The 23,709-nt window shown below is 48.9% G+C and overlaps 1 protein-coding gene across 1 annotated transcript in view; it reads right to left on the bottom strand.

The window, feature by feature from the left end:
• LOC116551634 (ephexin-1-like) overlaps positions 1–23,032 on the bottom strand; it is a 39,478-nt gene extending 16,446 nt beyond the window's left edge. The window contains exon 1 of the mRNA XM_032277888.1: positions 22,814–23,032. The gene's annotated coding sequence lies outside the window, so the exon portion shown is untranslated. The remainder of the gene's footprint in view (positions 1–22,813) is intronic.
• Positions 23,033–23,709: the final 677 nt, after the last annotated feature.

Below are 23,709 nucleotides of genomic sequence, written 5' to 3'. Positions count from 1 at the left end.
GCTGAAAATTATAAAATATTATTGGAAAAATTAAAGAAGACCTAAATAAATAGAAAGATATCCCATTTTCATGGATCAGAAGAATATTGTTAAGATGGCAATACTCCCCAAATTGATCTCCATATTCAACAAAACTTGATTAAAATCCCAGGTGACTTCTTTGCAGAAACTGATAAGCTGATCATAAAATTCACCTGGAAACTCAAGAGACCCATGCCAAAACAATCCTGAAAAAGAACAGAGCTGGACTCACACTTCCTCATTTCAAAACCTACTACAAAGCAACAGTAATCAAGACAGTGCTGTACTGGCACAGGATATAGGTCAAGAGATATAGAATATAGGTCAAGTGTCAAGCTATAGATCAAGAGAACAGAATTGAGTATCTGTAAATAAACTCATACATCTATGGTCAAATGAATTTTGACAGGTGCTAAGACCATTCAATGGGAAAAGGATAGTCATCTTCAGCAAATGGGGCTGGGACTACTGGGTAGCCACATGCCAAAGAATGAATTTGGATTCCTACATCACATCATATACAAAGATTAACTCAAAATAGATAAAAACAAACAAACAAACAAATTAACAACAACAACAACAACAAAAACCTAGTTGTAAGGGCTAAAACCATGAAACTCTTAGAAGAAAGCTCAGGGCTAAACCTTCTTGACATTGGAGTAGGTAATGGTTTCCTAGATATGACACCAACTGCACAAGCAACAAAAGAAAATAAATTGGACGTTATCAAAATTAAAAACTTTTGTGCTTCCAAGTGCACCATCAAGAAAATTCTTGGCTGGCCATGGTGGCTCACACCTGTAATCTCAGCACTTTAGGAGGCTGAGGTGGACGCATCATTTGAGGTCAGGAGTTCAAGACTAGCCTGGTCAACATGGTGAAACCCTGTCTCTACTGAAAATACAAATATTAGCTAAGGGTGGTGGTGTGCACCTGTAATCCCAGCTACTTGGGAGGCTGAAGGGGGAGGATCACTTGAGCCTCGGAGACAGAGGTTGCAGTGAGCTGAGATCGTGCCACTGCACTCCAGCTTGGGTGAGTGAGACTGTCTCAAAAAAAAAAAAAAAAAAAAGAAAAGAAAAGAAAAGAAAGAGAAGGAGAGAAGAGAAGAGAAAAGGAAAGAAAAGAAAAACTTTGCAAATCATATACCTGATAAGAATCTTGTATCTAGATTATATAAATAGCTCGTACAACTCAATAATTTAAAAAAAAATGATTAAAATATGGGGCTGGGAACAGTGACTCACATCTATCATCCCAGTACTTTGGGAGGCGAGGTTGAGGTGGAAGGATCACTTGAGCCCAGGAGTTTGAGACTAGCCCAGGCAACATGACAAAAACCCCTATCTACAAAAAATACAAGAATTAGCTGGAAGTGGTGGTGCACACCTGTAGTCCCAGCTATTCAGGATGCTGAGGTGGGAGGATGACTTGAACCCAGAAGGCAGAGGTTGCAGTGAGCCCAGATCATGCCATTGCACTCCAGCCTGGGTGATAGAGCAAGACCCTGCTTCAAACATATATTTACCCATTTACCCAGATATGTATATGTACACACACACACACACACACACACACACACACACACAGAGGTAAATATATATAAATATATATTTTTTCAGATCCTTTGCCCATATATATATGTGTGTGTATATATGTATTTTCAGACCATTTGCCCATATATAAAAATTGACATTTCTCCACAAGATATATGAAGGCTAATAAATATATGAAAAGGTGCTCAACATCATTAGCCATCAAAAATGCAAATAAAAGCCACAATGAGATACCACTTCACACCCACAAGGGTGGCTGTTAAAAGAAAGACAGATGATAAGAAGTGCTGGTGAGGATGTGGGGAAATTGGGATCTTCATGCACTGCTGATGGGAATGTAAAATGGTCGGGGCACTTTGGAAAATAGTCTGTTAGTTTCTCAAAAGATTAAACATAGAGTTACCATATGACTCAGCAATTCTCTTAAGCGTGTTCTTAAGAGACATGAAAACATATATCCACACCCAAAGTTATACACGTTTATAGGAGCATGAGTCATAACTGGCAAAAAGTGTAAACACCACAGATGTCTGTCAACCAATGAATGGGTAAGTAAAATGTGATCTGTTCATACAGTGAAAGGTTATTAAGCCATAGAAAAAGTTTTCATACACACTACAACATGAAGGAGGCTTGAAGACATTCTGCTAACGAAAGAGGCTGGTCAGGGAGAACCACGTACTGTATGATCGCATTTCTATGAAACGTCCAGAACAGGAGACTCCACAGAGCCTGAAAGCAGATGAGAGGCTGCCCAGGACTGGTGGGCTGTGGGAGCTGCAGAGTGAGTGCCTGCAAATGGGGACGGGATTTCCTTTCGGAGGGTGAGAAAATGTTCTAAAATGGCACAATTTTGTGAATATACTAAAAACATTGAGTTGTACACCATGAATGAATAAATTGTGTAAAACGTAAGTTTATCTCCGTAAAATTGATATTAGGCTGGGTGCAGTGGCTCAGTAATCCCGGCACTTTGGGAGGCCAAGTTGGGTGGATCACTTGAGATCAGAAGTTCAAGACCAGCCTAGCCAACATGGCAAAACTCTGTCTCTACTAAAAATACAAAAATTAGCTGGATGTGGTGGTGGCTGCCTGTAATCCTAGCTACTCGGGACGCTGAGGCAGGAGAATTGCTTGAACCTGGGAGGTAGAGGTTGCAGTGAGCTGAGACTGTGCCACTGCACTCCAGCCTGGGTGATGGAGTGAGGCTTTGTCTCAAAAAAAATTTTGATATTAAAAAAATTGAGGGATATGAATAGAAGTTTTGAACACTGGTTAACAGTTGGGGAAAAATATCAACTTAAGCCTTCATAATAAATTTTCCAATTAAACTCCAAAGGAATTAAAGCATTAAATATTTTCTTCAAATCACAGAACGTTTTGAGAAAGAATATGGTGGTTCCCACAGCTCGCAGCACAGCACCGGGGAAACTGGGTGTTGGCAGCGGGAGTGGAGCCGGCCAGGCCCAGCCTGTCACCCCATTCGGCCCTTTGCTGGCTGAATGCGCTGCGCATGTGGGTTCCCCCTGAGACCTCCTATTCCTTCATTGTCTCGCAGGGACGACAGATGTTATCTGAGTCCTGGGACTGATGTGAGGTTGCAAACTGCTGGCACTCAGTGTGTGGGAGCTGTTTTCTTTATGCATTATTATACAAAGCAACACGGAAGATACTATTCCACCACAAATATAATACATACATATATAATATATGGATATATGTGTACATATGCATATATGTATAACTCCCCACACATATTTATGTGTATAGTATACACATATGTATAATACATATATCATACATATTATACATATTGCATGTATTGTATGTGTATATAATACAACACATACAGATGTATTATATGTATTATACATATTTGTATACATATTACATATTTATATATGTATTATATAGTTACATATTACATACAATTATATAATACATATTATATGCATGCATAATATATATACATATAATTATATATGACACACATATGTGCGTTATAATATACATATTATACATATACATATTATACATGTGTGTATAATATAATATGCATATGTATAATATGTATATATATAATATACATATAATAACATCCAATTTTCCTGGTGTTATATGTATGTAGACATTGTATATATGTATAACATACATATGTATAATACATATTATATAGTATACATATGAATAATATGTATACTATATACCTATGTATAATATATTGTATAATATATACATATGTATAATGTATATATATGTGTGTATATAATACATTATACATATGAATTATATATATGATACATAGTTGTATACATATTATGTATATGTATTATATAATTATGTATTACATATACATATATAATACATACATATTATACATATATGTATAGGAATTATATAATTATTTGTATATGTATTATATATTATATATAATATGTATACTGTATACATATGTATATGTATATACACGTAATATATACAATATAATACATATGTGGGGATATATATATATATAACTTATGCAACACAGCGTAAATCTGAAAGAGGACAAAAGAAAGAATAAAAGGGCGTGAGCATAAACTTAAAGGGATAAGGTTAAAAAATTCGATTACAAAGACTCTAGTGTGGCTGGTCTCAAGTTTCCCTAAGCTTCCTGGCAGCCAACATGAAAAGGAGCAATGTGCCATGGCTCACTCTCCTGCATCCAGGCATAAAAACTGACCAATTGCAGCCTGGCCAACATGGCAAAATCCCATCTTTACTAAAAATACAAAAATTAGCCAGGTAGGGTGGCACACACCTGTAATCCCAGCTACTAGGGAGGCTAAGGCAGGAGAATCGCTTGAACCCAGGAGGCAGAGGTTGCAGTGAGCCGAGATTGGGCCACTGCACTCCAGCCCTGGTGACAGTAAGACTGTCTCAAAGCAACAACAACAATAAAAACTGACCAACTGCTGGGAGAATGTGTTAGTGCTAAGGCTGCAGGGATTCCTACCAAGGGCTCTTATGAAGGAGGCAGCGGTGGGCGGTGATTCTCACATTTATAAGGGCTTGTTAAATACAGTCTTCCCTCAGTCATCATGGGGGGATTGCTTTCAAGATACTGAAATTCATGAATGTCCAAGTCCCTTATGTGAAATAGTGTAGTATTTGCATAGAACCTACAGAGTATAAACTGATGGCTTGACACGAAAACAACCAAGCCAAAAGTAATTCTTCAGGGAGATGACACAGTCTGAGGACTTCTCCCTGATCCGGGGAGAATTTTAGAGGAGTTTTGGAAGGATGGATGGACCGTCGATCTTCTCCACAGTGAAGGCCACGATCAGTGTTTGGTGGAGACTATCTGGCAATCTATCTCACAAATAAAGGCATAGAGGTGGCCGAGGAGATTTGAACCTGCTTAATTGCCTGAAGACTCTAGCTTACGGGCAGATACGGGATAGACCCACAGAACTTCATTCCCTGCTGTCAAGGTCCTGAAATGTTTAGCCTGGAAAATTCCTAGCAGGTGAGAACAGAGTCTTCCTTCAGCCTCCAACATACCCCCAACACCAGAACAAAACATGAACAGAAAGTCTCGCCTTGTGCAACATGACTTCCTTCCTAGATAAACTCCTTGTGAAACAGCCACCCTGCAGGTACTGAACGAGGCAGCTTGTTCTCTGGATATATTTTCTATAAGCCTGGAAAAATGTGGAAGCAGCAGCATGTACCAAACACAGCAGCGGTAGTTTTTGAGGCACTGGTTAACACTTCTTTTCTCTGGTTTTAATTCACCAGCTTGGCCTGTTGTCTGTTGAGGCCACTTTTAGGGTGAATTTGTAAAACAATTTTGGCCAAGGATAAAAGAAGGCCCACCTTTTTACTCTCTGGAGTAGGGGGCAGACCCCCAGGTCATCCCCATGTGATTTCAACCAGTTATTACCAGGAGAACAGCAGGGACCCAGGCCAGAAGGTGGTGGCGGCAGAGACAAACCCTCCCAGAGAGGAACTGGGCTGAATGGCAGATGCTCTTCCCCTCCTCCCAGAGGAAAGCCACGGTGATTGTGTTTCCATGCGGAGATAAGCGCTTTCCATCCAGCTCATTTGATCTTAACAACAACCTGGGGGGCGGGGTGGGAGTAGGGTGGCTTCTATTGAATCAGAGACTCAGAGACACTCAGTAACTTGTCCAGAATCACACAGCTGGTAAGTGGCTGAGGTGGGATTCAAACCAGGGTCTTCCAGGTCCCAGAAGAATGGAAAGGCTGGATCAGCAGAGGGAGGAGGGGAGGCTGCCTGCAAGGTGGAGTGAGGAGCTTGTGCTTAGCAAGCGCAGCTGCCCTAATCAAAGAGCAAAGACCAGGGACAGCGCAGCCAGGCACAGAGCCAGAGGCCAGGACGAGACAGCCCTGGCTCTCTCTGGGGAACTGAGCCCTGGGACTCACCAGCCGGCTCATGCCAGCTTGGGGGCTGCAGTCAGATCAGCAAAGCTCTCTCTCCATGCTAGGTGGAGCCTTCTACACTGGGAGCCCTGGGCAGTTTGGGGGCAGGGGCTCAAGGCAGGGGCAGGTGTGCTGCCTGCAGTGGCTGTGGCGGTGGATGGGGGGGTGTCCTCCTGCTTCTTGTGCAGCTCTGTAGGTGCTGCATGGGTCTTCTCTCTTCTGAGGTCTAACACCCCTAGGAAGGTGTTCCGTCCTAGCATGTCCTAGCAGGACTTGAGGCCAGGTCTCCCTGGGAAACTCAACACACCCCGGGAGCCTCTGGTCCTATCTGTAGGGCGATGCTGCATTCCTAGTTCACAGTATGAGGTTCTTTTTTTTTTTTTTTTTTGAGGTGTCGTTACCCAGGCTGGAGTGCAATGGTGCGAACTTGGCTTACTACAACCTCCACCTCCTGGGTTTGAGCAATTCTGCCTCAGCCTCCCCGAGTAGCTAGGACTACAGGTACGCACCACCACACCTAGCTAATTTTTTTTTTTTTTTGGTATTTTTAGTAGAGACGAAGTTTCACCATGCTGGTCTCAAACTCTTGACCCCAGGTCATCTGCCTGCCTCGGCCTCCCAAAGTGCTGGGATTACAGACGTGAGCCACTGCACCCCGCCTCACAGTATGAGGTTCAATACGTCTCCTCAGTGGGTGGCTTCTGCCACTCACACAGTGAGCATGGCTGTGGGCCGCCCCGTGCTAGGCCTCTGGTCATGAGACACACATGGCCTCCTGGTTTGGGACCCCTGCAGAGCAGGCAAAAGGGAATTTTCTAACATTTTCCGTCTTTCCAAACTGGAGCTTGCTTCTCCTCCAGCCTCTTTTCCTTCTGGAAGCTTCCCGCACCTGAGCAGTGATAATGCAGGAATTAGAGAGCATCGCAGACACTCGCATGGCAATCCTCCCAGGCTGACCTCTTGATTATTTGCAGCCAAGTAAATGATCTGCTTTTCTAAAATAGTTTTTACATTTTGGTGTGTAAAGAATCAAAGATTGTAAAATGTCTATAATGCTCAATATAAAAATTGGACGTAGGCGGGACACAGTGGCTCACACTTGTAATCTCAGGGCTTTGGGAGGCGGGCAGATCACCTGAGGTCGGGAGTTCAAGACCAGCCTGACCAACGTGGAGAAATCCCGTCTCTACTAAAAGTACAAAATTAGCCTGGAGTGGTGGTGCTTGCCTGCAATCCCAGCTACTTGGGAGGCTGAGGCAGGAGAATCACTTGAACCCGGGAGGTAGAGGTTGTGGTGAACCTAGATCGTGCCATTGCACTCCAGCCTGAGCAACAAGAGTGAAACTCTGTCCCAAAAACAAAACAAAAACACAAACAAACAAACAAAAATCAATGGAAAAATTGAATATAGAGTTTAAAAAAAATCGAAGTGTCCATCAGAGCCTTCCCCTAATGAATGACATCTATGCTGCAGTGTGTCCGGGACTGGCAGGTGGAGCTGCTGATTCCTGTCCCCTCTGGGCATGCTGGTGACAGCAGCCACTCTCAGCCAGGTGGGAGAGGAGAGAGGAGGGGAGGCGAGGGCAGGGGAGGGGAGAGGAGGGGAGGGGCACCTATTTTATTAAAGTGAAGCCCAGCAGCTGCCACCACTGGTTACTGTGTCTTTCACATTTCCCTGCCATTAGACAGGGCGTGAGCCAGAGGGAGAGAGCTGGGGCCAAGGACCGCACCTTCTAGGGTGAGCCTCTGCCCTTGGCAAGCTCCTACCTGTGGGCAAGGTCTACTATCCCAGCCAGAGGCGGGAGGGCCAGGGCTGCTGAGTTCCCAGGACCAGCGCAAAGCAGACGCTACGTAAAAGGGATGGAACCCATTTCCAAAGCCCAGTGGGGATATTTACGTGCGGAAGCCTGCATGCCACACTGGGTCTTTGTTGAATTCTAGTAACTGGGTCATTTACATGTCGGGGTTGTTGTGAACTCATCTATAAAGCTACGGTCAGGGAAAGTTGTAAAAAGCTCTGCTAAAAATGGCAAGACCAGTATTAGTGTCTTAGTCTGCCAACGCTGCCATTACAAAATATGGTAGGCTAGGTGGTGTAAACGACAGCAATGTATTTTCTAACAGTTTTGCGACTGTAAGTCCAGGATCAGGTAGCCAGCATGGCCAGGCTCTGGTGAGGGCCCCATCCTGGCTTGCAGAAGCTGCCTTCTCTCCATGTCCTCACAGGGCCTGTCACCCACGCTGAGGGCAGTGGTGCCATCATAGCTCACTGCAGCCTCCACCACCCGGACTCAAGCGATCTTCCCACCTCAGCCTCCTGAGTAGCTGGGACTACAGGCATACACCACCACGCTGGGCTAAGTTTTTGTGTTTTTTGTAGAGATGGGGTTTTGTCATGTTGCCAGCCTGGTCTTGAACTCTTGGGCTCAAGTGATCCTCTTGCTTTGGCCTCCCAAAGTGCTGGGATTACAGGTGTGAGCCACCATGCCCGGCCTCTTCCTCCTTTTATGAGGGCACTGATTCCATCATGGGGCCCCACCCTCATGACCTGGTCTAAACCTAAATACCTCCAATACCATCACACTGGAGGTTAGGGCGTCGACAGCTGAATTCTTGGGGGAGAGAAACATTTAGCCCATAACAACTGGAGAAGGAATGCAGGGGACACTTGGATTTCTGGTTGGGAAAGTCTCCGTTTAACCTGATTTCTCGAAATGGTGCTGGGAACCAGTGTTGAACCAGAGGCAGCCATCCTACCTTCCTGTTCCCGAGCCCCTTCCCAGGGAACTGGCTTGTCCTCAGCCCTGGAGGGGGCATGCTGAGTGCCACTTCCCCCAACCCCACTGGCCACAGCTCACCAGAGCAGGGTGGAGCTTTGGCCCAGGAGGAATCAACCCAGAGGCTGGGATGACCGCACCAGGTTCCCCGCTCTGGAGGTGAGGACTGGGGTGAGATTGAATGCAGCTGTGGCAGGTCCCTGGTGTGAGACAGATCCCTCGCTCAGGCCCAGCAGAGAAGGCAGGAGGCAACTCCTAACATCTCTCATCACCCCAACATAAGCCCTTTGGCCTCTCCCTTCTGGAAGCTTCTCTCAGGTGTGCAGTGCTAGCAGCATCGAAAGCACCATTGCACATCCTCATGTGATCCGGTGAGTCTCCCCATGGGCCTGTAGGTAGCAGGAGGTGACTCAGATCTGAGGAAGTTTTCCTGAGGACGTGAGGTGAGCCGAGGAGTGGGCCAGAGGGACTCAGGCATGTACAGGGTGCTGGGGTGCTGGGGCCTCGGTGAGGGGAAGAGAGGAGAGCGGGAAGAGCCAGCGAGAATGGAAGGCAAGAGGGAGGCAGAGGGTGACACGGCCGCAGGGGCCATGGGGCAGAAAGGCCGGGATTTCTATGCTGGCTTGGGTGAGTGAGTTATTCAAGAGGGAGATGACTTTTGAAAACGAGCAGTAGCCTGGCCAACATGGCAAAACCCCACCTCTACTAAAAATACAAAAATTAGCCAGGTGTGGTGGCGTGCTAATTAATCACTGTAATCCCAGCTACTTGGGAGGCTGAGGCAGGAGAAGCACTTGAACCCAGGAGGCAGAGGTTGCACTGAAGGGAGATCGCACCGCTGCACTCCAGCCTGGGCAACAGAGCGAGACTCTGTCTCAAAAAAATAATAATTAAATAAAAAAATAAAAGCTAGCAATAGTGGCAGGGACATTGGGGGCTGTGGTTTCTCCATCCATCTCTCATCTAAAATAGTCATAAGATTTGCGTGAACCTAGACCACCCCGTCCTCCTTCCAGCTGCATGGGAGTTGAACCCGTGGCTGTGAGGTAATTTTAGGAGGAACATGAGTCAAACGTTAAAAAAATCAATAGTTTCATATTTTATGTATTCTAGAAAAAACCCAATTAGCACATCAAACCTGCGATTTCACAGATATTAAAGCTTAGGATGAAAATAAAGTAAAAATTTAATAAGGCAATCTGTAGAAAATAAGAGGACCGGCAGTACATGGACATGTTAAAGACTGTAAATGTGGCCAGACGCGGCGGCTCACGCCTGTAATCCCAGTGCTTTGGGAGGCAGAGGCAGGAGGATCATTTCAGGCCAGCTGTTCGAGACCAGCCTGGGCAACATAGCAAGACCCTGTCTCTACAAAAAATAAAAAAATTAGCCTGGGGTTGTGGTGCATACTTGTAGTCCCAGCTACTTGGAAGGTAAGGCGGGTGAACTCCAGGAGCCCAGGAGGTTGGAGTGAGTTATGATCACGCCACTGCACTCCAGCCTGGGCAACAGAGAGAGACCTTGTCAGACACACATAAAATGTTGTAAATGTGGAAAGCAATTGATTGACATTTGGGAAACACTAGATTGAAATGACCTGGGTGAAGCAGACACCAGAGCACATTTCTGTTCTGACCTAAGGCTTTCCTCCTGCCTTCATGCCAGCCTAGTCCACTGTGAGTGGCGGCAACAGCATTTGTGAACTCTAAAGAAAGGCAAATTCTTGGGCCTGGAAGCCTGGAGGGTAGGGCCCAGGCTCACTGTGACAAGCCCCTGGGGCACTCTGAGGAGTCGGGACCGTCTGTCTCACACTGACCTCAGCGAGTCTGCACACCTCCAGAAAGGGGATGTCAAGTGCGTGTTTGTTCGGGTCCAGGGGAGGGTGCACGCCTTTCACCAAACCCCAAGAGGGTCACAAGCCATGGCTCCCTAAGGTTCCTGCAGTCCTGTTTAGCTGACGGGTGGTTGCCTGTGCCCAGGAATCCATGTGCATTCATCGTAAATAACCCAAACCCTCCTGGGAGGTGGGAAAGCATTGCTGGTGCATGCAAGACAGCTCTGGTGGTGTTTGGGGCCTCCCCACCCCAAGGCAGCCCTCTGGGACCACCTGGTGGCTGCCCCACATGAGACTGCCCAGCCTCCAGGACAATGGCCTCTGCTCCCAAACCCACAGCAGCACGGCGTTCTTCTGCCTGATGGTGCTCCCAGCCTGTTTCTGATCCTTCCTGAATTCTCCCTCTCCCTCTCTTGGCTTTTCCCTTCAAACATCTCCTGACTAGGTTCTGGCGATGGTTTTCGGCTTAGATGAACGCTCAGGTGTCTGCCTGGAGCAGCCCTGCCTGCGCCTTCCCTTTCCCTCCTTGCTAATATCCTCTAAGGCTCTTTCCTGGAGGACTCAGCCCCATGTGTTCACGCATCGGCTCCTTTCTCTTCTAGCAAAAGTTCACTGAACATCTACCTGCCTGGGGCCAGGACAGACGCTAAAGGCCCAGCCCAGCAGGCCAGATAGTCACAATACAAGACAACACGAAAGTGCCAAGCCGAGGCCATCCAGGAGGCCCCCTGAGTCCCAGCCATGGGCATCTCGGATGTTCTAGAGCTCAGCACACACCGCAGATGTTCAAATCACGTTCTCTGACATTGGAGGGTGCGCTCCCCACCCTGGCCTGTTGCTCCAGCTTGGCCCCTGTGGCGTGGCCCCTGAATTGCCTTTTTAACCAACGGACCCAACATTTAATGCATGTTGGTGTTTTCTGCCTCCTTGCCTGGTGAGGGCGGACAGATGTCAGTGATCCATAGTCACTGTGCAAGACAGGCCAGAAAGCTGACTTCTCTGCCACAATCATGCCATAACTTCTCCAGGACCCCTGCCTCCCACCTTGCCTGCCCCTCGGGCCTTGTACCCAAGTCCTTGAGAAAGCTGGAGATGGGAAAGAGAACTCTCCAGCAGCCCTTGACCCTGCAGCCCCGCAGGCGCCCCCCTCCTCTCACCCCCTCCCTTCTTCTGGGTACTCCTCCCTCTACTCTGCTTCCCAAGGACCCCTCCCACGCTCCCCGCTTTCCACTGGGCCTGCACACCTGAGCATGTCATTGGGACAGCCGCTGCCCTCTCGCGGCCTCCTCCAGCCCTTCCCCAGCCCATGGTCACAGCAGCAGCAGCACTTCTGGTCTGGACTCCAGGCTGATCTGGGCTAGGAGCCGCCCTTCAAGCCCTGGAAGCCGCACTGCCCTCCAGGGCCCACCTCCGGTCTAGATAGGCCATCAGGGCAGAAAGATGAGGTGACTGCTGGGAAGCCCAGAAAACACCCAAACTTGGTTCGTTGTGGGAAAACACATAGTGCATTATGTCACACCCATGCTCACAACACTCCTTAAGGTGTTTAGGATGCAGCCCAACGCCTTCCCTGGCTCCTCCCTTCCCTTCCCCTTCCTCCTGCTCCCTCTCCACCCACTCCCCATTGCTGAGGATCAGGCTGGGCTTCGCCTCAGTTTCCCTTCCTCACCCTGCTGGGGGCCTTTCTTCAGGGCTGCACGGACACTTGCTGAAGCAAAGGCCTTTTCCCGGCCCCTCCCTCAATCCTGGAGTCGCTGGTTGAATGAATTTGAGTGAGCAGTATGCTGGGTGCTGGGCTGTCAGCTTCCACCGTGAGTGTGCCCAGGGTGCCACTGACAGCTGCCTCCAACCCCCAGAGCCCTGACTCTGAGTCCCATCCCAGAGGCTCGGTCTCCCCCATGCCTCCCAGGACTGGGCCGGCTACCGCAGGCGCCTTTCACGTGGGGTCTGTCTAGCCTGGTCACTTTCTTCCAGCCTTTCCCTCTTCCCCCACACAAGTGGATGAGTCCCCTCCAGTCAGAACATGGCCCCTGGGGAAGCAGGGCATCCAGGACTGCTCAGCATGGCAGAGGTGACCAAAACAGGGACCATCTCAGAGCCAGGGCACTTAGACCTCTGACCCACAGACGCAGGCCATTTGTGACAGGTGGCAAGTGGCACCCCCTCCCATTTGCAACCCTGTCATCCACTCAGGGAACTCGGAAGGACCTGATTAGTGTTTCTCATTTTATTTTATTTTATTTCTATTTTTTCGAGATGGAGTTTCACTTGTCGCCCAGGCTGGAGTGCAATGGCGTGATCTCAGCTCATCACAACCTCTGCCTCCTAGGTTCAAGCAGTTCTCCTGCCTCAGCCTCCCGAGTAGCTGGGTTTACAGGCATGTGCCATCACACCCAGCTAATTTTGTATTTTTAGTAGAGACGGGGTTTCTCCATGTTGGTCAGGCTGCTGTTCTCGAACTCCCGACATCAGGTGATCTGCCCGTCTCAGCCTTCTAAAGTACTGGGATTTCAGGCGTGAGCCACCGCCCCCAGCCTGTCATTTTAAAGAGGAAGAAGCAGAGCCTCCACCAGTACACCTGCTCAGAGTCACACAGATAAGGCGCAGGTCGTCCCCTGGGTTCCCAAGCACCTGGTTGCTCATAAAGGCCCCCTCCCTGCCCAGACACATATACATGGCTGATGGGAATGTAAATTAGCACAGCCTCTATGGAAAACAGTATGAGGATTTCTCAAAGGACTTAAAATAGAGCTACCATCCAATCAAGCAATCTCCTCCTGGATATCTACCCAAAGGAAAATAAATCATTATATCAAAAAGATACCTGCACTTACATGTTCGCCACAGCACCGTTCACAACAACAAACGTGGAATCAACCTGTGTCCCTCCCTGGATGACTGGATACAGAAAATGCAGTAGATAGACACCGTGGAATACTACGCAGCCGTACAAAGAATGAAACCGTGACTTCTGCAGCAACACAGGTGGAACTGGAAGCCATTATCTTAAGTGAGATAACTCAGAAAGTCAAATACCACACGTTCTTCCTTGTAAGTGGGAGCTAAATAATGTGTACACATGGACTTCGAGTGGAGACTGACAGACACTGAGGACTCCAAAGGGTGGGAGGGTGGGAGGCTGGGAGCGGGTGAGGAGTGAGAAATTACTTAACGGGTATAATGTACAAAATTTGGGTGATGGTTACACCAAAAGCCCAGACTTTGCCACCGTGCAATGTATCCATGTAACAAAATGCACTTGTACCCCCTAAATTTATACCAAAGAAAGACACTTCCTTCCTAGTGGGAACGGCAGGTTACATGCACATGGACCACCTTTCGTTACTCCTTCGTTGTGACAGACATTACTAATCTACCATGGCACACTTTCCCTTCCAACCTAGACTGGGTCTCATCCTCAACAGATTCTGCAGGCAGCCATTAGCATGGGTCAGCACCAATACATGGATGCCCCCAGTGTGCTATTTCTGGGATACTGACTGGTAAGCTCCCAGCTGGCTATGGGGCTCTGAGTGCCCCATGGTTACAGATGGGAGGGCTGGAGCTGGCAGGGCCACTCCTCAGATGTGTTCCCACAGGGAGAGTACAGTGAGGTTGGAGCAATGCGCTGGGGTTGTGTCTACACCTCCAAAACACAGCCCTGAGCACCGGCAGGAAGCAGCCACTCCACCAATCAATTCTGCCCAGGTTCTCGGCTAGGAAGGTGAGGCTCTCCTGACCCACAGAACCACTCCTTCCAGCATGGATGCCCGTGTGCTTACAGGCTACCTTCTGTGGCAAAAAGTTAAGCATCTTGAGATGGGGAGATTATCCCAGAGTATCCAGGTGTACTCAGTATATACAAAGTTCCTTATAAGAGGAAGGCAGAAGAGTCAGAGAGGTTTTAAGATGCTGCGCTGCTGGCTTTGAGGATGGAGGAAGAGGCCACAAGCCAAGGAGTGCGGGCAGCCTCTGGAGGCTGGAAAAGGCAGGAAACAGATCTGTTCTCAGAGCTTTCAGAAGGAACCAGCCCTGCCAGCACCATGGATTTAGCCCAGTGAGAGCCACGTTGGGCTTCTTGTCTTCCAGAATTTTAAGATGACACATTTGCATTGTTTTTTTGTTTTTGTTTTTGAGATAGAGTCTTGCTCTGTCACTTAGGCTGGAGTGCAGTAGCATGATCTCAGCTCACTGCATCCTCTGCCTCCTGGGTTCAAGTGATTCTCCTGCCTCAACCTTCTGAGTAGCTGGAATTACAGGCATCCACCATCACATCTGGCTAATTTTTGTAGTTTTTGTAGAGACGGGCTTTCGCCATGTTGGTCAGGCTGGTCTTGAAGTCTTGACCTCAAGTGATCTGCCCACATCGGCTTCCCAAAATACTGGGATTACAGGCGTGAGCCACCTCGCCTGGCCTGCGTTGTTTTAAGCCACTGTTTGTGGTAATTTGTGACAGCAGCAATTGAAAGCTAACCCCAGCTCTTTGGGGTTCATCATTATTGGGTTCCCCAAAACTCTTTCCACACCAGCATTTACCAAGCCAGTTTTTGAAAAATTTGAAACATCAGGGTTTTGCTGGAAAAAATGCCTTCACTTCTCAAGAACTTTTATTCACTGGAGGGAAGTCATCATTGGGTCTAATGTGCAGGTGCCTCAAGGGAGATTTGGGGGTTGTAGAGGCTTCTGGGGTGATGACAGGTAGGCTTGAGTGGCATCACCAGAAGAAGGGGCTGTCTCCAAGTTAGCCAAGCACAGAGCACGTGGAGCTGGTTTGGTGAATCGTCCCAGGCAGCCCGTTCTCTTTATTTTTATTTATTTGTTTATTTGAGATGCAGTTTTGCTCTTGTTGCCCGGGCTGGAGGGCAGTGGCATGATCTTGGCTCATCACAGCCTCCACCTCCTGGGTTCAAGTGATTCTCCTGCCTCAGCCTCCTGAGTAGCTGGGATTACAGGCATGTGCCACCACTCCTGGCTAATTTTGTATTTTAAGTAGAGACAGGGTTTCTCCATGTTGGTCAGGCTGGTCTTGAACTCCTGACCTCAGGTGATCCACCCACCTCGGCCTCCCAAAGTGCTGGGATTGCAGGCATGAGCCACCACGCCTGGCCACCAGTTCTCTTTATATTTGAGAGTTCTTATGTACACATTCCTGTTTAGTATTCAATCCTCTAACTATGTGCACTGATACATTCACTGATAAATGCTACTGAAAGTTAACTTTCGTATTGGAAAAAGTGATCTGTTTTCTTTCTCAAGCCATATCAGGATAATAATAGCTAAAATTTCACCAGGGCCAAGACCTATCTATGCACCATCTCACTGAACACTCATGGCGATTCTGTATGATCTTTACTGTACTCGCCCTATTTATTTCACTTTTACAAAGGAGGACATGGAGCATGGTGGGTCAGAGAGGTTAAACACTCATCCAGGGTCACAGAGCCAGCAGGTGGTGGAGGCAGGATTCAAACCCAGGCAGCCCGGCTCCAGCAAAGTGCTTAGGAGCGTGATTTCTAAACTGTTTCTCACCACCTTTCATTTAAAACATGTTGGGTCAGGTGCAGTGGCTCATGCTTGTAATCCCAGCACTTTGGGAGTGGACTGCTTCAGCCCAGGGATTCCAGACCGGCCTGGTCAACACGGCCAAACCCCATTTTTACAAAAAATACAAAAATTAGCCAGGCGTGATGGTGCATACCTGTGGGTCTCAGCTCCTTGGGAGGCTGAGATGGGAGGATCTCTTGAGCCTGAGAGGTCAAGGCTGCAATGAGTCACGAACCCACCACTGCACTCCAGCCTGAGCGACAGAGCAAGACCCTGTCTCAAATAAAGAAGTAAACAAATAAATACAATTCCAACTTTTAAAGCAAATAGCCTTTCTCAAGAAAACAGCCTTGAAGATTACAGAGAATTTGGAGGGGGAGCAACGGTAGATAATGGCCCAGCCTAGGTTTCTAGGAAGAACCGCTTGGCCCGCCAGGTAGCCACCGGGTAGCTCTGTGTCTGAGCCCGGCTCGCGCTGGCCGTGGGTCTCCGGTGGGGACAGCTTATGGAGAAGAGCGGCGCACACTGATGCCTAGTGAAGGCTGGGAAAGGGAGGAGGACGCACATCAGAAGCTTTTAACCTGGCAGGACCTCAGCACTGTTCCCATGAGAAGATGCTGGCTATCCGTGCATGCTACTTAATTTTGGAAATTTCTGTGATATTTCCCCAGTGAATACACACATCAGCTATAATAATGTTTTCCCAAACACAGCCTAGATGAGCCTGTTTATTTTAGATTGAATATCCAGACGACTTCATGATGACCCCGAGCTCCATTTCTTACGCTTGAGTTGGAACCCAAGGTGGCCAATGGTGAATGACTTTGCTCTTGATTCAGGACTCATTCCAAAGAGGCCAGAATACTGCAGAAAGTTGCAAGTGACTTCTCTGCTATCTCAGGCGCTAGGAAAAGTTGTCCAGGTGCCAGATGCCCTTTTCAATCCAGAAACAAGTAACTTTAAAATCATTTGAAGGTCCAAAGCTAATTTCCTAAAAAGGAACTTGGCAGAAAGGAAGGCTTTCCTCCAATGCTCAAGAATCTCCCGAGGAATGTTTTTCTCACTCAGATGACAGCGAAACCGTCTTCATCTTTGTCCTCACCCTCACAAGTGGATTTATGACTTGAGAGCATCCTGAAAAATAAAGCCCATATTTAAGGGTTCTAAAAACTTCAAATACTTGGCAATTTTTCACCCAGTGGTGGGATTTAATGGGAATCTATTTTGGCTCAGCAGTGCTGAGCGTATCGGCTGAGAGGAGTAAATTGAGTTTTCTTAATCTGCTTAGGCGGATTGCAGCTGCGGGGACCTGAAATGACGGCGGAGGGCTTGGGAGAGGAGCAGGGAGTTTTGCCAGCTCCTCACGTAGGGCCTAGAGTGAGCACCCAGCAATTGCTTGTTGACGGTCTGCTTGTGGTATTCACCAGGGATTTGGCCTTCCTGGAGTTCACTGTCATGGTACCCTGCCGGTTGCTCTAACCTGTACTTATGATAGAGCAACACTTCCCGAGTCGGCTCCTTGGGACTTACTCTGGCCACTTTGGGGCGGGACCTGGGAGTCAAGGGCCTTAGGTCCAGCTTGCCCTCCTTATCCCCCGTCCCTGCCCCTGTGGTTCCCACGCTTCTCGCATCCCTTGAAGGGCACTGTCCAAGTCACTCGTCCTTTGGAAAGCCTATATTTGGAATTATCTGTCTCTGGTAGGAAACATACTCATTAAATGAATGAATTGGTATCTCCATTTCTTTTTAGTTTCTCAAGAGATATTTCTTTTGCCTTTTTCTTTTTTTAAAGAACGGTATCAACTTCACCTTTTTTTTTTGAGACGAAGTCTTGCTCTGTCACCCAGACTGGAGTGCAGTGGTTCGATCTCAGTTCACTGCAACCTCTGGCTTCCGGGTTCAAAGGATTCTTCTGCCTCAGCCTCATGAGTAGCTGGAATTACAAGCACCTGCCACCACACCCAGTTAATTTTTATATGTTGAGTAGAGGCAGGGGTTTCGCCATGTTGGCCAGGCTGGTCTCCAACTCCTGACCTCAAGTAATTCACCCGCCTTGGCCTCCCAAATGCTGGGATTATAGATGTGAGCCACCACCTCCAGCCCATCTTCATCATTTTTTTTTGAGACAGAGTCTCACTCTATCGCCAGGCTGGAGTGCAGTGGCGCGATCCCGGCTCACTGAAACTTCCATTTTCTGGCTTCAAGCAATTTTCCTGCCTCAGCCTCCCGAGTAGCTGGGACAATAGGCCTGCACCACCACACCTGACTTTTAGTAGAGACTTTTTTGTACTTCTAGTAGAGACGGGGTTTCACCATGTTGGCCAGGATGGTCTTGATCTCTTGACCTCGTGATCCACCCGCCTCGGCCTCCCGAAATGCTGGGGTTATAGGCGAGAGCCACTGCGCCTGGCCCATCTTCAACATTTTCAAGTGTGCAGTTCAGTGATAATAAGCATCTTTATATCCTCGTTCACTCCTTCATCCCTGCTTCACTTCCTGGCCTCCAGTAACCACCAATCTACTCTTCGACATCATGAAACCCACCTCCCTTTTTTTTAGTTCCCACGTATGAGTAAGAACACGAGATATTTGTCTTTCTGTGCTTGGTTTATCTCATTTGACATAATGGCCTCCAGTTCTATCCATGTTGAGCCAAATCTCCTTTTTATTTATTTGTTTATTTTTGGAGATGGGGGTCTTGCTGTTTTGCCCAGGCTGGATATGAACTTGTGATCCTCCCGCCTCAGCCTCCAGAGTAGCTGGGACTTCAGGGCGCACCACCACACCCGGTTCATATATCCATTTTTAAACTCCTGAGCAACTTGGGGCTGGGTGCAGTGGCTCACACTTCTAATACCAGCACTTTGGGAGGCCGAGGTGGGAGGATTGCTGGAGCCTAGGAGTTTGGGATGAGCCTGGGCAAGATGGTGGGACTCCATCTCTACAGAAAAAAAAAAAAAAAAAAAAAACTCCTGGATGATTGGCGGTCAGAGCTTGTAGCTGTGGGAGACACGGTGCTGGTACATGAAGCTCCAGCCCAAAGTGAGGGCAGCGGAGGCACAGTCAGCAGGTGCAGGGTGCAGAAGTGAGGGACAAATTTACTGTGAGGCATGCAGTGGCTATCCAGCCCCCACCCCGATCTCTGTGGACCTCTGGGGTCCTGGCTTTTTGGGTTGGGCCACCCCTCCACCTTCCCTCTGCTCCACCTCCCCTCCACTCCACTTGTCCTGTCTCTGTTTATTATTATTATGATTTTTGAGATGGAGTCTCACTCTTGTCACCTAGCCTGTCGTGCAATGGAGTGATCTTGGCTCACTGCAACCTCCACCTCCTGGGTTCAAGCAATTCTCCTGCCTCAGCCTCCCAAATAGCTGGGATCACAGGGGTCCATTCCCACACCAATTTTTGTATTTTTAATAGAGATGGGATTTCACTATGTTGACCAGGCTGGTCTTGAACTCCTGACTTCAAGTGATCCATCTGCCTCGGCCTCCCAAAGTGCTGGGATTACAGGTGTGAGCCAGTGCATCCGGCCGGCATCTCCCCTGTCCCTGCCTCCACTGGGCCTGCCTCTTCCCTGCAGGGCTCCCTTGTTCTTGCTAAAACCCTGCTGTCCCTTCACCTGGAATGTGCTATCAGTGAACAGGTGCTATTTAAAGAATTTGTAGCATTCAATTAGAGCAAGCATGAAGAAAACGACTTCCTTATTTTCCAGGTTAGAGAGCCTTGCTTTATAATACATCAAACCATACCCCTCAGTCTTCTCCCACTCCTGGAAAATCATTAATAAGCGATGGAAGATGGTTGAATGACGCCCAACACAGAGGCCTCCTCCTCCATGCAGGCCTCGCTGATCATCCATTCCTTTGAGGATGCCCACCCTCCTCATTTGAATGTGTGATTGTTGTTTTTCCTCATCCACAGGCAAAGTGAGTTGAGGCAGAAAGATTGAGAGATGGCCTCACCCGGGCTTCCAGGTCCTTAATCAACCACCCGACCTAGTTTCCCAGAAGCAGCCCATGAGGGTGCCCGAGCAAACGGCCCCCCTCAGTGCTCAGACCCTGTGTGGTCTCCTAGGGTGCTGGCTTCCAGGATGGCTGCCAAGCACAGGGAGCTCACATGATAGCGAGTTGCTCGTGGGAGTGCGAGTGGGAGTGCGACTGAACCCCTCGGCCTCCTGGAGCAGGTCCTCCAGTCTGGAGGCAGAATTCCACCCCCTGGTCTGACCTCTCTTAAGGTGGGGAGAAGTGGCTCCAGGCCAAGGTAAGGAGTTTCTCCTCAGGCCCAGCAGCCTCCAGAAGATGCCATTGTGGTGGCAGAGGGGGCTTAGGGGTGGGGAGAAGGGGATTCTGAAACGAGGTGGTTCCTTCAGGCTGAGATGGAGCCCCCTGCTCAGCTGGGCTGCAGCGTCTCTCAGCCTCAGGAATCTCTCACAGTTGTTGGGGTGCCAGGGGTGTCATGCTCTTTTCACGGAGTGGTGCTTCTGGCCTGGCCTCAGGGGTGTGGGACCCATCATTGCTTTGTCTTCTCCACCAGCCTGAGGGCCACCATTGTCCCATCTGTGTCCCCAGGCCCACTTCAAAGCCCCATGCATACCCGGTGCACAGTAATTATCTATGAAGGAATAAAGGATTTTTTGCCATGGGGTCGTGCTAAGGGGTGACTTCAGAGCATCAGAGCTGACGCCTTACCCGGGAGGGAATGGGCCCGTGCAGATGGGGAAGGGACATCATCTTGGGAGACGGAATGTCTGACCTGGTGCTGGTGGCTCGCCAGCCTCTTGGGACAAACAGCAGCTCCTGTGTCCCTGGTAGAGCCAGCAGGCCTGAGTGGTTAGATTTGGTCTCCTCTGAGAGGCTCTGGGTGGCCCCACATCTGGGCTATTTTGTTACTGGTGCAAGATTTGGGTCTCCCACAGGCCAAGGGAAGTTCTTAAAGCAATGAATAAAAAAGAAAAGAAAAGAAACAGAGACAGAGTTTGCCAGTTGGCCCAGGTTGGAGTGCAGCGGGATGATCATAGTTCACTGCAGTCTTGAACTCCCGGGTTCAAGCGGCCCTCCTGCCTCTGCCTCCTGAGTGGCTGAGACTACAGGTGTGCACCGCCACGCTCATCTCTTCTTAAAGCAATTTATCGTCCCCCGTCTCTAGCCTCATCTGCGTCCCCAGTCCCACTGGGACAGAAAGCTGTGGAATGTTACTCACACTGTCATTGGTATCAACCCCTGGCTTTCCTGTGGGGAGCCCCTCCCTGGGAGGGGTTGCCGTGACAATTTGGGCTCCAGAAAGGGGTGTGGGAGGAGAAGGCAGTGGAGGGAGGTGGTCTGTGGTCTCCCTTCATGGACCAGAAAGCTTGGCCGCCAAGGGGACAATGGCTTCTACCTCCCCAAGGCTAAGCAGTGCCAAGGGGCAGCCTCAGAGATGGGCAAAGGGGAAGCCTAAGTGGTGAGAGAGAGAGAGAGAGAGACAGAGAGAGAGAGAGACAGAGAGACAGACAGAGACAGACAGAGAGAGAGAGACACAGAGTGAGACAGAAAGAGAGACAGAGAGAGACAGAGAGAGAGAGCGAGACAGAGAGAGAGACAGAGAGACAGACAGGGACAGAGAGAGAGAGACACACACAGATAGAGAGAGACAGAGAGAAAGAGAGACAGAGAGAGAGCGAGACAGAGAGAGAGAGAGAGAAAGAGACAGAGAGAGAACAGGGGAGGGGGGCAGGGAGGACAAAGACACATGGCAAGTGTCCCAACCAGAGCATTCCCACCGAGGCCTTACTGCATTAGGGATTTTCCTGAAACGCGGAACTGCATTGCTGATCAGTGGAACGTAGCTAAGCTAGCAGAGCTGTCACAAGCACAGGAATCTCAGGTCCCACTTACATGCAGCCAGAGACTGTGTGACTGTCCCAAATTTTAAATCAGGATAGAAAATAATCACCTACCACTTTCACATTCAAGAAAACTGTGTCCCCACACATCTGAACCACGCTGAGTTTTGGCTTGAGGCCAGCCAGGTGCACCACTCGGGAAGGTTCTGAGGGGTGGGGCCTTCTGTCATTCTGAAAGGGGCCCCTGAACAGGAGGGACAGTGCTGGGGGGCGAAAGCGCAGTGGGCTGTCACTTCACGGCTATGATTTCTGTTTTCCAAGTCACTTCCTGATCCTGAGATTGGAGCCCTGGGCACTTCCGTTTACATCTACGTTTGTTATCAGGGCTGGGGTCATGGGTGTGGGCCTGTGCAGTCACAGGTCCCCGTTCTTAGAAAGTCCCCTGGCTTGCTTTAATGCTCTGCTGTTGTCATTTTGAAAGTCTTACGATTTTCACAAGGGGCCCTGCATTTTTATATTGCACAGAGCCCTGCAATTATGCAGCCATTCCTGCTTTGGATCTCATGTGCCCCACAGCCATAATGGCCAGGCCCGGGAAGGAGTCCTTCCCCTGATTCCCAGATGGTGACAGTGAGTGCCAGGTGGGCCAGTGCTGAAGCCGAGACCAGGCGGGATCCCTCGGGTGAAATCCCAGGCTGCTGTTTCTCTTGGGGGATGCTCCTCAGTGAACGGATGGGTGCCCATCTCCTCGCCTACCTGTCCCAGCAGTAACCTCTGTTCCATCTCTAGTTTTATCTCATTTTATTTATTGAGCAAAACCATTCACTCACCTGCCAGCAATGAGCTTGTAAAGATTGGGCTTCCTCAGAGAGCTGTTCCTCTCTTGTCCTCTGTCCTGTCCAGGCACCTGAGAGCAGGCTGGTGTGTCCCCGGCTAAATCCACAGACCCTTCACTCTGTCCCAGAGAGCCCACGGCCAAAAACTTTGTCCTCTCCTGGAAAAGCCTCACTGGGAAGCATTCCTGACCTTCAGACCTGCCTCTGCGCATAGCTGGCCACCAGCCCATAGCAATCACTTCCGACCTGGCTGGGTGTTTACCTTCCTGGGGGTCATGGGCCGAGCCACAGTGGCAGCCACACACCTGACACAGAAGTGGTGCAGGAGGGAAGGGCCATCCGAGGACAAGGCTGGGCATGACTGGAATAGCCCCCACCTGCTCAGGGCAAGGCGATGCTGATCGTCACACCAAGAGGGTCCCGGGGCACACCTGGCCCACCAACCCCTGGCATTGGCCAGACCAGCTGCACAGCCCTCAGATCTGAGATTTGGGAAAGGCTTTGGGGTCCTCCAGGGTTCTAGTCACTTCCTGCCATGGCCATCTGGCCTCAACTTGATCACTTCCAGGCATGGAACACTCGTGCTTTGTAAGGGATCTTGCTCCGTTGTTATTATTCGCTTACTATATGAAAGGCACTGGGCTGAGTACATTGCATAATCTTTTTATGTAATCCTTGTGTTGTCACTATGAGCAGAGAATTATGCCCATTTTAAAGATGCAGAAATAGAGGCTCAAGAAATGGATCATCTTGCTCAAAGCCCCACAGCTAATAAGTTGGGCATCCAAGATTCAAACCCAAGCCAACTAGTATCAAAACCACTACCATCATTTGGCAAGTTTAATTGCTACATTTATCTTTACATAAAACTCAAATCAGTATTTCTTTTA

This window comes from Sapajus apella, unplaced genomic scaffold (assembly GCF_009761245.1).
Source record: "Sapajus apella isolate SASKATOON/1434 unplaced genomic scaffold, GSC_monkey_1.0 scaffold10, whole genome shotgun sequence".
NCBI classification, from domain to species: Eukaryota; Metazoa; Chordata; class Mammalia; order Primates; family Cebidae; genus Sapajus; species Sapajus apella.
This window is presented reverse-complemented; position numbering and strand designations above follow the sequence as displayed.